Source organism: Netta rufina (genome assembly GCF_964035555.1).
Source record: "Netta rufina genome assembly, chromosome: 30".
In the NCBI taxonomy this organism is placed as follows: domain Eukaryota; kingdom Metazoa; phylum Chordata; class Aves; order Anseriformes; family Anatidae; genus Netta; species Netta rufina.
Window position 1 is genome coordinate 2884445 of NC_140154.1, and position 12866 is coordinate 2897310.

Consider the following 12866-nt stretch of genomic DNA (forward strand, 5'->3'; position numbering starts at 1 on the left):
CAGCATTTCCATTTCTAGCTTACATTCCCCTGTTGTTTTGCATGAGGAAAACGTGCAACTTTAGAAAGGAGAACGGAAAGAGCTGCTTTTTAGTCTAACTTTTCAGTTTTTCGTAGGAGTTTTAAATGTGGTAGGAGTAAAACACCAGAAGTACTGCTGCCAAAGTTATATTCAAACTCGTCTTTCTTGGAGAAGCAGAAGAAGCCCAGGGAGAAATAAATTTGCAAACATGCTCTTCATGCTCTCCTTTCCCAAGATTTCTCTGAGATATAGCCCATCCTCTGTGGGTTTTGAGGTATATGGTTCCCAGGAGTGAAAAGGAGGGCCAAACATCTCTCCTCTTGGATCTCAACATGCCAGGGCTTTAGTGTACTGCCACTTACGGCTCCGCTTTTTCACCTGGAAAAAGCAACCGCATGATGTAGACTGAGGAGCCCTCACAAATTAACTTGCCATCACCAAGTGACGCCCAGAAAAGGTGTATTTAAAAGCTAGGCTCATTATAGAATCACAACAAACCCCTCATGACTGGTGCAGTAGACAGTGAGGTAGAGGGCGAGCCCTGGAAAGACAGAAGAAAAGTAGCAGTGAGTTCTGGGTACCTTTGTGCAGACGAAACAGAAAAACGCAGGCAGTGAAGTAATAGTGTTCCGTTACTAATGCCAGCAATAGATAATTGCAACAATTATCTATTAGATCATAGGTACTAATTAACAGATAATTGCGCAACTCCGGAAATCAATAAATAACTGATTCCCCTCAGAGAATGTCTTCTACATTTTTATATTAAAAAGACTCCAGAGTTGTAGTGGATTAAAATCCTACGGAAGGGAAAGAAATGGCATCAGCCACTAGTTCTGCAGAAGCGAAAAGTAATACTGATAGAGTTTAGATGGAAATTTTCACTTTGTGTGTTTAGTTTGGGGATTCTTTTTAAATCATTCATACCAGCGATTTAGTTCTTAAGGCTGTTTCTTTGAGATTAAGTGACAGGACTTCTGTTACTCTTTTCTTCTTGGAATGCTTCTTGATATTCTTACGTCAACCAGAACTTCTGTCTCTGTTGCAGATGTGAACAATGACCGTAGCTAAGAAGCCTAAATCTTCAAAGCCTAAAAAGCCCTCTTCAAGGCGGTCTGGCAAATCCAAGAAACCAAGTACTAAAATAGTGATGTCACGCACCGCCAACTGGGGCCGGATAGTGCCTGCAGAAGATTCAAGCCAAGTCTCTGTGGCCCAAGGACGTGGAGGTGCTATTTACTGTAGATCATCTGAAAAATCTAAGGCTTTTGCCCCAAGAGATCTAAGTAAGTGTGCGTTTTATCCTGCCTCCATTGTCTTCAAAGCAAAAGTAGAAAATGCAGTTCTTACTTGTTGCACTGATAGAGAAGGGGACTACTGTGAACAAAGACTTCAAAAGTGAATCCCCTAAGGCAACTGAAGTGACTGATGTTACAGAAATTAATTTTGATATATTTACAGTCAACAGAGAAATATGGGGAGCTTTTTGTAATGCACAGATTCCTCCATGTCTTTTCTGTTTTGCAAAGAAAAGTGTTTGATTGTTGCTATTCACAGCTTCCATTTTTCACAGGTTTTTTGAATGATAACATTGCTCAGGAAAAGATCTGGTATCTGTAGGGGTACCGTCATTCCTAGTTCCTAGTTTTTACGTTTTTACCGTATAATTTCAAGTCTAAGTTTGTGGTTTAAGTTATAATAAGGAAAAAAACAGTAGTTGAGTTAATCAGGTTAAAGATTATAGATGGAGAGGAACTTGGCATTAGGTGCTACAAACAGAATGACAGTTAGCCTTGCCTTAGAAAAATTAAAATGGTTGACTAAAGTTGTTTGTTTTTTTTTTTTTTTTTTTTCCCAAAACATTGTGTTGACCAGCCAATTTGAATTTGGTGGTATTAAAGCTGTCTGCAATAAGTTTTTCTGGTTTGGATTGTAGCTAGCCCCTCTAGGTGCTCCTGCAGAATAGTATTTTTTTAAATACCTTTCTTAGAAACAAACAAACAAGATCTCTTTTTAAATTTAACTTTCTTGCAGTCGTTAATGATGGAATTGCTCCGCCACAGAGCCTTCTTTTTCCACCTGAGAAGATTTGTATGGATTGGCGAGAAACACAAAGTGTTGGAGTTGGCCTGTACAATCTTGGCAACACATGTTTTCTTAATGCTACTCTACAGTGTTTGACCTACACACCCCCACTTGCCAATTACATGCTTTCTCTTGAGCACAGCCAGTCATGTGAGTACTTTCTAACAGTATTTTGAATCTGTTGGATAGCTCTGAAGGTGAAAGAACAGCAGTGATTCTGTGAGATAAGCTTATTTGCCTGATTTTACCTGTAGAAGCTGGCTTTGAGCACTGTATTAGCAGTGGGCTCCGAATAGCATATGGAGTGCAATTAATGCACCATGGTTTATTTATTTAGTTATTTGTTTGTTTGTTTGTTTATTAAAGGATCATTTATTGCTTCATGGGAATAACGAAGTGCATTGGACAGTAATGCATTTAGTAGTAATTTTAGAGAGTAATACATTTTGCAGGCTGTGGAGTTCACATTCCTGTCAGCCTTTACAACTGCGACTTTGCAGTAGTCTTTTAGATTTCTCATCACAACATGCATTTGAATACAGGCTTAGTGGATATTTTTATTCTGTAAAGTTGTGTGAAATGAAATGTTACAAGACTGTTGGGACATTGGCATCTTGGGAGAATAGAATGTAGCAATGAGAGTGGATATTGTATCTATAGTTTAAATTGTACTTAGATGTTTGTAGTTCTGGATATTTCGCTGGACTGGGATGCTTTGTTCTTTCACTCTTCAGGTCGTGAACAAGATTTTTGCATGATGTGCACGATGGAGACTCACATTAACCAGGCCCTGCGTTGCACTGTTGATGCCATCGAGCCCACGCATGTTATCAGTAATCTCAGTCGTAAGTGGCTTCAGATGTGTTTCTTTTCGATAGCTTGTAATCTTCAAATAATTATTTGATGTGTCTAAGTGGTTTTAACACTCAAATGAAGAGAGATTTTAGAAATACAAGAATGATTTCATTTTTAAATGAGGTCAATACTATCATCTTCTTATTTAGGAATAGGACAACATTTCCATTTTGGCAGTCAAGAAGACGCACACGAGTTCTTGCGCTATACTGTTGATGCTATGCAGGAAGCGTGCTTGAACGGAAGCACCGAGTAAGCATAAACAAGTTCACTTTCATACATTCTCTAGCACCTTCTAGTCCTTTATTTACTCTCAAAAATGATCTCTAGCACCTTTTAGTGCCTTATTTACTATCAGCAACGAAAGTCTACATCATCCTTGGTTTTCATCAAACTCTTTGAAGAGTTAACTCTGTGCCTTAAATCTTCTGAGGTCTGATTATAATTTATTTCCAGATTGGACAGATCTTCTCAAGCTACCACCATCATTCATCAAATATTTGGAGGATTTCTAAGATCGAGAGGTACTTGAAAAAATACTCCTGTCCTTAGAACTGATCTGTGTCTTTTGTCGGTAGTAAAGCAGTCTGTAGTTTGTCTAAAGTAGTATCTGTCAACAACTTGAATTTGGACAGTTAGTCTCCTTCACATAATGTTAAGCATTTATATTTTGCTTCCAGTGAAGTGCTTGAATTGCAAAGCCGTTTCAGATACGTATGAGGCATTTCTTGATATCACTTTGGATATAAAGGTAAGATGTTTTCTAAATATAATTCATGATATTTAAGTACATGCATAACTTTCTAAATTAAACTTGTTTAACTTAAAAAACCAAACCACATATAATGTTAAAACGTAAGAGCTTGGTGGTGCTAAGGAAGTGGATTGGACTCTGTCCTTCCGTGGAACCCATGTAAATAGTCTCCACATTTGCATTGGGTTTAAGGGGAAAGAATTCTCTTTCTGCAAAAATTATAATGCTGTCATACTTCTTTGTTGTTCTACCTCAATATACATCTAATTGTTAGACTGATGAATTTGTCCCCAGTATTGATGACAAAGCACACTATAGATGCTGTCTAGGCAACTGGAAAAGTATTTGTTCCAAAGTCAAATGCCTTCCAGGTGAGGTCAATGCTGAGCATGCTCTTTCTGCCTCCTTCTTCACAGTGCTCCTAGTAGATCGCTTGAGTATGTTAGTAAGATTCTCTTATAAACTAGTAGTATGTCTGTGGAATTCTGAATTACGGTGACTTTACGCTCTTCTTTCTCACTGCTCTAGGCGGTTTCATCTGTTAGCAGAGCTCTGGAACTCTTTGTGAAACCTGAAGAGCTGGATGGAGAGAATTGCTATAAATGTAGCGAGTAAGATTTTGACGTCAGTTTTCTATGTTGCATGACTCTGTTGGACTACCTCTAAACTTTGGATCTACTTACAAGTTTTGTGGAAGTTTATAAAAGACTTGTATTTTTGTTTCTTTGGAGGGGGGAAGTCTTGTTCATAGGCATTCCCTATGGGTTTGCAATTCTCTGGCTTGTATTTTGCCATCAGAATTCAAAAAGAGCTACTTTTGTTCTTTCTATTTATTAGCTCTCGACAGTACTTTTCTTGATGTAAACTGCCCAGTTTCCGTTGTTCTCTGGGCTAGTGGCTGATTTTCACTGCTTACACCGTAGGTCCTACCTTGGAGCGGGCAATGTGTCAAACTGAACTATTTTGTTTCAAAGGATGGCAGATGGTTTCAGTGTCTTTCCAGACAAGCTCAGTACATGAAGACTTCCTACTGTTAAATGTCTCCCTCCTGTAGAATGACCATGTGCTTCTGTTGTATTTTTGATGTTGATAGTCGACCTATGTTGGAGATTATTTGCAATTTCTAGTCCTGGGGACCAAGGCTCTCTCGTTCCGCTTTCAGTATTTGTATTTCCCTTGAAAGCTGAAAGAATGTATCCAGGATTGGAGTTCAAATAGCCACTTTTGTAGACCAAGAAATGGTACCTTGCCATCCAACCTGGTAATACCCTTTCGTGAGAGATTCCTGTTCCCGCTATGCTCTGAGTTGTTGGGAAAATTTACCTTCTTCTCTGTATTAACAAACCTGACACGCAGTGCATGGGTTTATGAAAAGAAAAAAGACCAACCTATTATGCAAGTAAATATCATTCAAATAGCATAGGCATGCGTGAGACATTAAAACGAGTTTGTTTTGGGGGCGAAAAAAGAAGATGCCTTCAAACACTTATCTCTGCTTGTTTTTAAGGTGTAAAAAGATGGTTCCTGCGTCCAAGAGATTTACCATACACCGTTCTTCCAAGGTTCTCACAATATCACTGAAAAGATTTGCAGATTTCACAGGTGGAAAGATCAACAAGGTATATTTACCACTGTAATGCAACTATATCATTGTGTAATGGGACATCCCCCAAAGCTGAAAGTTGTTAATATTTTCAGACAATAATTGTAGACTAACGACTATGGCTTATTCTTTCTCTTAATATCAATAAAGTTCCCGCTTGACAAGAAGCATATGCTTTCCTCTGAGAAGGCTGATTCATCAGGAAACAGTTCTCTGCAACTTCTTGTCTTAACCATTGTTTATGGGAAGACTTATTTGTAGTGAATCAAGAAATATATTCTAGAAATAGAATATATTCTAGAAATAGAATATATTGACTATAATATAATGACTTTGAGCTGCTCAGGACACTAGTTGGTGGAGTCCCTTGGGAGGCAGTTCTGAAGGGCAGAGGGGTCCAGGAAGGCTGGGCGCTCTTCAAGAGGGAAGTCTTAATGGTGCAGGAACGGTCTGTCCCCACGTGCCCAAAGACGAGCTGGCGGGGAAGAAGACCGGCCTGGCTCAACAGAGAATTGTGGCTTGATCTTAGGAGGAAAAAGAGGGTTTATAAGCTTTGGAAAAGTGGGCAGGCCACTAAGGAGGACTTTAAAGAAGTAGCGAGGCTGTGCAGGGACAAAATTAGGAAGGCCAAAGCTCATCTGGAGCTCAATCTGGCTACTGCCGTTAAAGATAACAAAAAACGTTTCTATAAATACATCAACACAAAAAGGAGGACTAAGGAGAATCTCCATCCTTTACTGGATGCGGGGGGAAACTTAGTTACAAGAGATGAGGAAAAGGCGGAGGTGCTCAATGCCTTCTTTGCCTCACTCTTTAGCGGCAATACCGGATGTTCTCTGGATACCCAGTACCCTGAGCTGGTGGAAGGCGATGGGGAGCAGGATGTGGCCCTCATTATCCATGAAGAACTGGTTGGTGACCTGCTACGGCACTTAGATGTGCACAAGTCGATGGGGCCGGATGGGATCCACCCAAGGGTACTGAGGGAACTGGCAGAGGAGCTGGCCAAGCCACTTTCCATCATTTATCAACAGTCCTGGCTATCAGGGGAGGTTCCAATCGACTGGCGGCTAGCAAACGTGACGCCCATCTACAAGAAGGGCCGGAGGGCAGACCCGGGAAACTACAGGCCTGTCAGTTTGACCTCAGTGCCAGGAAAGCTCATGGAGCAGATCCTCCTGAGAGTCATCATGCAGCAATTGCAGGGGAAGCAGGCGATCAGGCCCAGTCAGCATGGCTTTATGAAAGGCAGGTCATGCCTGACGAACCTGATCTCCTTCTATGACAGAGTGACGCGCTGGGTAGATGAGGGAAAGGCTGTGGATGTGGTCTACCTTGACTTCAGCAAGGCTTTTGACACCGTCTCCCACAGCATTCTCCTCAAGAAACTGGCTGCTCTTGGCTTGGACTGGCGCACGCTTCGCTGGGTTAGAAACTGGCTGGATAGCCGGGCCCAAAGAGTCGTGGTGAATGGAGCCAAGTCCAGTTGGAGGCCAGTCACTAGTGGCGTCCCCCAGGGCTCGGTGCTGGGGCCGGTCCTCTTTAATATCTTCATTGATGATCTGGACGAGGGCATTGAGTGCACCCTCAGTAAGTTCGCAGATGACACCAAGTTAGGTGCGTGTGTCGATCTGCTCGAGGGTAGGAAAGCTCTGCAGGAGGATCTGGATAGGCTGCACCGATGGGCTGAGGTCAACTGTATGAAGTTCAACAAGGCCAAGTGCCAGGTCCTGCACCTGGGGCGCAATAACCCCAAGCAGAGCTACAGACTGGGAGAGGAATGGTTGGAGAGCTGCCAGGCAGGGAAGGACCTGGGAGTGATGGTGGATAGTCAGCTGAATATGAGCCAGCAGTGTGCTCAGGTGGCCAAGAAGGCCAACGGCATCCTGGCTTGTATCAGGAACAGCGTGACCAGCAGGGCGAGGGAGGTGATCGTCCCCCTGTACTCAGCTCTGGTGAGGCCGCACCTCGAGTACTGTGTTCAGTTTTGGGCCCCTCGCTACAAGAAGGACATCGAGGTGCTTGAGCGGGTGCAGAGAAGGGCGACGAAGCTGGTGAGGGGCCTGGAGAACAAGTCCTACGAGGAGCGGCTGAGGGAGCTGGGCTTGTTCAGCCTGGAGAAGAGGAGGCTCAGGGGTGACCTTATCGCTCTTTTTAGGTACCTCAAGGGAGGCTGTAGCGAGGTGGGGGTTGGCCTGTTCTCCCACGTGCCTGGTGACAGGACGAGGGGGAATGGGCTTAAGTTGAGCCAGGGGAGTTTTAGGTTAGATGTTAGGAAGAATTTCTTCACTGAAAGGGTTGTTAGACATTGGAACAGGCTGCCCAGGGAAGTGGTGGAGTCACCATCCCTGGAAGTCTTCAAAAGACGTTTAGATGTAGAGCTTAGGGATATGGTTTAGTGGAGGGCTGTTAGCGTTAGGTTGGAGGTTGGACTCGATGACCTTGAGGTCTCTTCCAACCTAGAAATTCTGTGATTCTGTGATTCTGTGATTCTGTGAAATATATTCTAGAAATAAATTCTAGTCTGTGTTTTTTGGAAGTGTTTTTCTCTGGCTAGTCCACGAAGTACTCTGGGATAATTTTTCTATCTTCTTGATGTCTCTTTAGGAGGTGAAATATCCGGAGTATTTGGACCTGAGAGCCTACATGTCGCAGTCAATGGGAGAACCACTGCTCTATGCCTTATATGCGGTGCTGGTACATCACGGTGTCAGCTGTCACTCAGGACACTATATATGCTATGTAAAGGTAGAAGTCAACAGCATTTCTAACAGGGTAAAGGTTGTGCTGGCAAACCAATTAAAGCATGACTAGCAGCTACTGTTTCTAGGGAAAAAGATTTCATTATATTTTTATTTGACATGTGTGTATTTTGTTCCTATCCGTGATTTCATTTGGAAAACGTGCAATTCACCTAAAGAAATCGTTGTCTTTATTTGCAGGCTGGTAATGGACTTTGGTATCAGATGAATGATGCTAAAGTAGTGCGTACTGACATTAAAAGAGTTCTTGGTCAGCAAGCTTACATACTTTTTTATATCAGGTAATAACAAATCTTAAAATGTGTTCAGAAGAGATTTACTTTCCTGTTATTGATATTTTTCTGTTTTGCAAGTGTTTTTCTTGCTATCCCAGGAGAAGATTATTATTTGTCTAATTCAGTTCTGTCTAACCTGAAATTCTCTGTGTCGTTTATTATCTTTTGTTGCTTGGCCTTAAACTGCAGCACTTGTGTAAATTGCTATCTATGTGTTATCTGTAGCTGGCTAATTTAGAGAAGGAGAGAAATGAAGGTCATCTGTGGTGTAAGAATGAATTCTTGCTGTGCAAGTGATAGTCTTAGTAGGAAGACTGTTCTCTACTTTTCAGTCTGTAGTCTTGGCGAAGCCTTCTGTAGAGAAGGCTTCCATATCGTATGAGCTGTTCCTCTAAAATGATAGGATGGGATTTAATCCAAGAGTAGGCTGAAAGAAAAACTAAACTACGATCACTGCTCTTTTCTGAAGGCGCTATGATTTGACACTTGGAGAACGTGCGTTTTACTTGCCAGCACCATCTTATCCCTGTTCATTCCCTCCTGGTCAGCAGGGGGCTAATAGTAAGCAGGCTGGATTTATGGGACCACGACTTCTTCCTCATATGATTAAGGTAATTCAGGGAAGCGGGAGGGCAGATAATGGCACCAAACTGCTAGTGGGTTTGGGGTTTGGTGTGGGGTTTTTTGTTTGGTTTTTGGCATCTTAGTTTTGTTTTCCTTCCCACGCTGCAGCTTTCTTCACAGCCCTCATGCTACAGCCAGAGTCATTCAAACAGTGGTTACTGCTAAATTGTGCAGCCATGCGACTCCATTACTTTATAGCTCCAAGACAGCTTTCTAAAGCACAGAGAGCTACGCTCTTTGACTATTTAAGCAGAGTGTACTAATCCTCAAATCATTTAAAAGAGGACTTGTTTTTCCTATCCTCGTCACTTTAGCTAAGACAGGGAAAACTAAATGTCTTATTCCTGAGCACCAGAACAATTACTTCAGGCTTTTCAGGGTATGTTTAAAGGGGAAAATAAATATATTTGGGAATAGCAGCAGGTAATGTTAAGTTGCTTGGCTGGTTTTCAAAGATGATGTTAATTTGATACCAATCTGCAGTAAACCAAAAGCAGGAATTGAATACGCTTATTGGACTTGCATTTATCCTTAAAGGGCAGTGTGTTTTTCTTTTTAGGTGTTAAGACCATTTGTAGAAACACTCAGTAGGAGAGTTTTGTGTTTGAAAATGTTACATGCAGTGTTTGCGTTAATCCATCTTGCAATTTCTTCTTTTTAAATACAGAATTCAAGCCGTTTAAATGGAAATGGATCCATAAAAGAGGACGCAAAGACCACTGGTGTCACCCTAAAAAGGCCATCTTCAGCACCACCAATGGCCTGTGTTCAAAACCAGGCAATTACCAGGCCTTCAATGACTGATACGTCAAGAAAACAGAAGATCACCATCAGTATTCACAATAAATTGCCTGCTCGTCAGACTGTGTCACAGCCTGACTTTCTTAGCAGTGCTGTGGAGGATGAAGATCTCTACCAGGCTGTTCCTTCATCCACAATTACAAATTTGGTAATGCAAATGAAGCAAATGCAAACAAACAAAAAAGTTTCTGATGAAATTTTTGTGGAGCCAACAGGGAATGAAAATCCTAAACTCAGCTCTGATAACACAGTCCCTTATGGTGCAGAATCTTCAGGAAAATCTGAGGAGGAGTCAAAGGGCTTATTTCAAAGGAATTTGAAATGCAATGCGATGTCCTCTAATGGAATTTTGGTTGGAAAGGTAGTCCGTACATTGCAGCATTCCAATTCTTCCTGTCAGAATGCTGACAAAGGAAGATCCCAGCATGAGCTGCCAAAAAGAGATTCACTAAATGGTGCTATTAGGTTAGTTAATGAATCTAAAGAAAACGGACTGAAACTTGATGATTCCACTTGCTGAGTTGAACCTGTTAAACCTTCTGAGATGTTCTTTTCTAAAACAAATGGATTGCTTGAAACATAGATTTGCTCCATCAAGAATTTCTCACCTACGATGTATTCGGGAGTGTTTATTGTGTTCCTAATTCAGGTGAAATACTGAGAAAACACAGCACACATGTGATTGTAAGACTTTGTGGTATTATCCCCTTAGAATTTGCAGACCTGAGCTTACATTAGAACTTGTCAACTTAAGCTCAGCTGAGATAAAAATTCCTAAGTTTCATAAAGTAGATTTTGGGGGGTGAGTCGGGGTTATCTTTGAAGTGTAGATAATGCATACAACTCACAGCGGTCTTGCTTACCATTTAATGGAGAAATTCTGACAAGACTAGTCCTCAGTACTACTACAAATAGTATTTTTTTGTCTGCTGACTTGTGCGTTTTAATTGCAGATGCCTGGAGCTATGCCTTCAGTCAATCGAGAAGTCATCACGGAGTCCTTCACAGCCAGCCAGCTGAACAGCTTGTCAGAGGAAATGAGGTAAAATGAGCACAGTCTGATTAAGACAAGACTTTATGGAAGTTCGTTACAGTTTTATCTGTCTACTAATAGTATTTAATGGAAGGATTTAAATTAGTACAATTCCATACTGTGTGTCCAGTGTCACGAACAGAACTAATGATCAGCACAGAGCATATCACTCTGATGCAGGTTGGTGCCTCAAGGAGAACTTGTGTTCCTTTATAGAATGTTTTTCCATTTTTCTCCACTGTCTGGAGAAACACTGGCTGTTCCCCGCTCGCCCCTATGCCTTTTTTCTCAGAGCATCAGGTGGAAGGAGACAGATGCGTTTGCTTTTTTAGTGCAATGGCTTCAGAAGCAAGAGGGGAAAAAGCACTTTCTCTGGGAGCTGAAGAAGGTGTCCTAATCACAGGAGAGGTTTCTAAATGGCATATCTTTGCGAGCGTTCCTGTAGTCCGGAGGTTTTTGTTTGTTTGTTTGCCTTTGGAAGGTTTTACTCTTAATATTCACGTCCTTCAGCAGAAGTGAGAAATGGGTTTTTATTTTATGCAGTGTTGCGGAACCTCCGAAATCTCCTGGGAATGATGAATACCTCACCCAGTACCAATGTGATGACCGTGGAGACAAGGAGAAAGCAAGAAGATCAAAAGAACGTGACCTCATTTCAAAAGAAAATGTTTTGTACGGCAAAGAGTCTTGTGAGCCTGGTGAGAAATTGCGGCAAACTTCCTCTCTCAAGTCTGACACTGAATGTAGCTCTAACAATCTTTCTTCCTTAGCTATTGCAGATAGACGCCAAGATACAAAGGACAAGACTAAAACCACTGACAAAGAGCATTACCGAAGAAAGAGGGAACATGCTCCTAGTGAAGAGAAGGAGAGTCAAAAAGCAGGTCCTTCCAGCAAGAGGAGGTGTTCTCAGAGCGTGGAATTTGTTGAGCAAAAGAGTCACAAGCAGGAGTACTGGGAGGGAAGCAGGTACGGATCTTTCCCTCGTGAAAGAAACAGCCCTGAGAATGGCAGAAGAGCAGTCAAATATTCAAAGTACGGATCTGGCAGCGGAGGAAGATCAGAACAAGGTAGCAATAGGTACTACCGATCCAAAGGGGAAAGAAGTTGGAGCAGAGAAAGATACTATCGAGACGAAGCACGGAGATGGGAAAGATGTAGCTATTACAAGGATTACTATTCACCTCATGCGACAGGAGACAGTAGAGAGAGAAAGTTCTCTCATGGCGATTCAGCCTTTGACAGATTGACTGCAACTTACTACAGCAGGTCACATAAGCATTATCATTACAAAAGCGGATGGCCTCACGGTTCCCTCTTGAGAGAGGAAGATGTACGTCGCTTTAGCACACCCCGAGCAGACTTGCATCGTTGCTCGGTACCTCAGCAACATTCCAGAAGACATTCTCGTGAAAGACATGCGCTTCCACCTGTGTCAGCTCATTTGGAGAACTGTCGCCAGAAAAATGAAACAGAAGGAAACAGAAAAAGAAAATATACCCGTGCAGAAGGTAGTGGAAGTGAAGTAGAAAGGAAAGACAGAAAGATAGAAAAGGAGCTTTTAGGTGGTGAAAAAAATGCAAAAATATCACAAGTTCTGGAAGAAAAAGAAGTCTAAGGATAAACATGGAGAGAAGGATTCCAAGTAAGCAAGGATTCCAGCATACTCCGCATTTTTTATCCTAAGTCTTTTCTGGGTGCTTCTCATGTCTTCCTTTTTTTTTTTTTTTTTTTTTTTTTTTTTTTTTTTTTTTCTGGTAGTTTCTAAGTTATTTAGATAGCATCAGCTGGCTGGGGATCACGTTGTTAGGTTGATCAGTGAAGACAGGAAAGCTCTTGCTGAATTGTGTCAGAGCACTAGCTTTGGACCACATAGTTTGAATCACATCCGTACACCATTCCAGATTAGGTTAAAAGATTTTTTCTGCTTGCACATATTCCAGAGCTAGCCGTTGTTAATGATCTGTGTACAAACCAGGACCTATGGTCCTTCAATCTGACGGCTTAAGTTTGCTGCATCTAAAGTAAGTTGCGTGTGCACAAAGCACCACAA

The 12866-nt window shown here is 41.8% G+C and overlaps 1 pseudogene across 1 annotated transcript; it reads left to right on the forward strand.

Annotated features, from left to right (window-relative positions):
• The first annotated feature begins 1078 nt into the window (after positions 1-1078).
• On the forward strand, positions 1079-12576 carry LOC311220216 (ubiquitin carboxyl-terminal hydrolase 42-like; annotated as a pseudogene). Its single transcript has 14 exons — positions 1079-1307; positions 2056-2256; positions 2841-2951; positions 3111-3213; positions 3418-3485; positions 3642-3712; positions 4244-4326; positions 5223-5334; positions 7926-8066; positions 8261-8361; positions 8825-8966; positions 9647-10354; positions 10734-10822; positions 11828-12576. The product of its transcript is annotated as a ubiquitin carboxyl-terminal hydrolase 42-like (transcript).
• Positions 12577-12866: the final 290 nt, after the last annotated feature.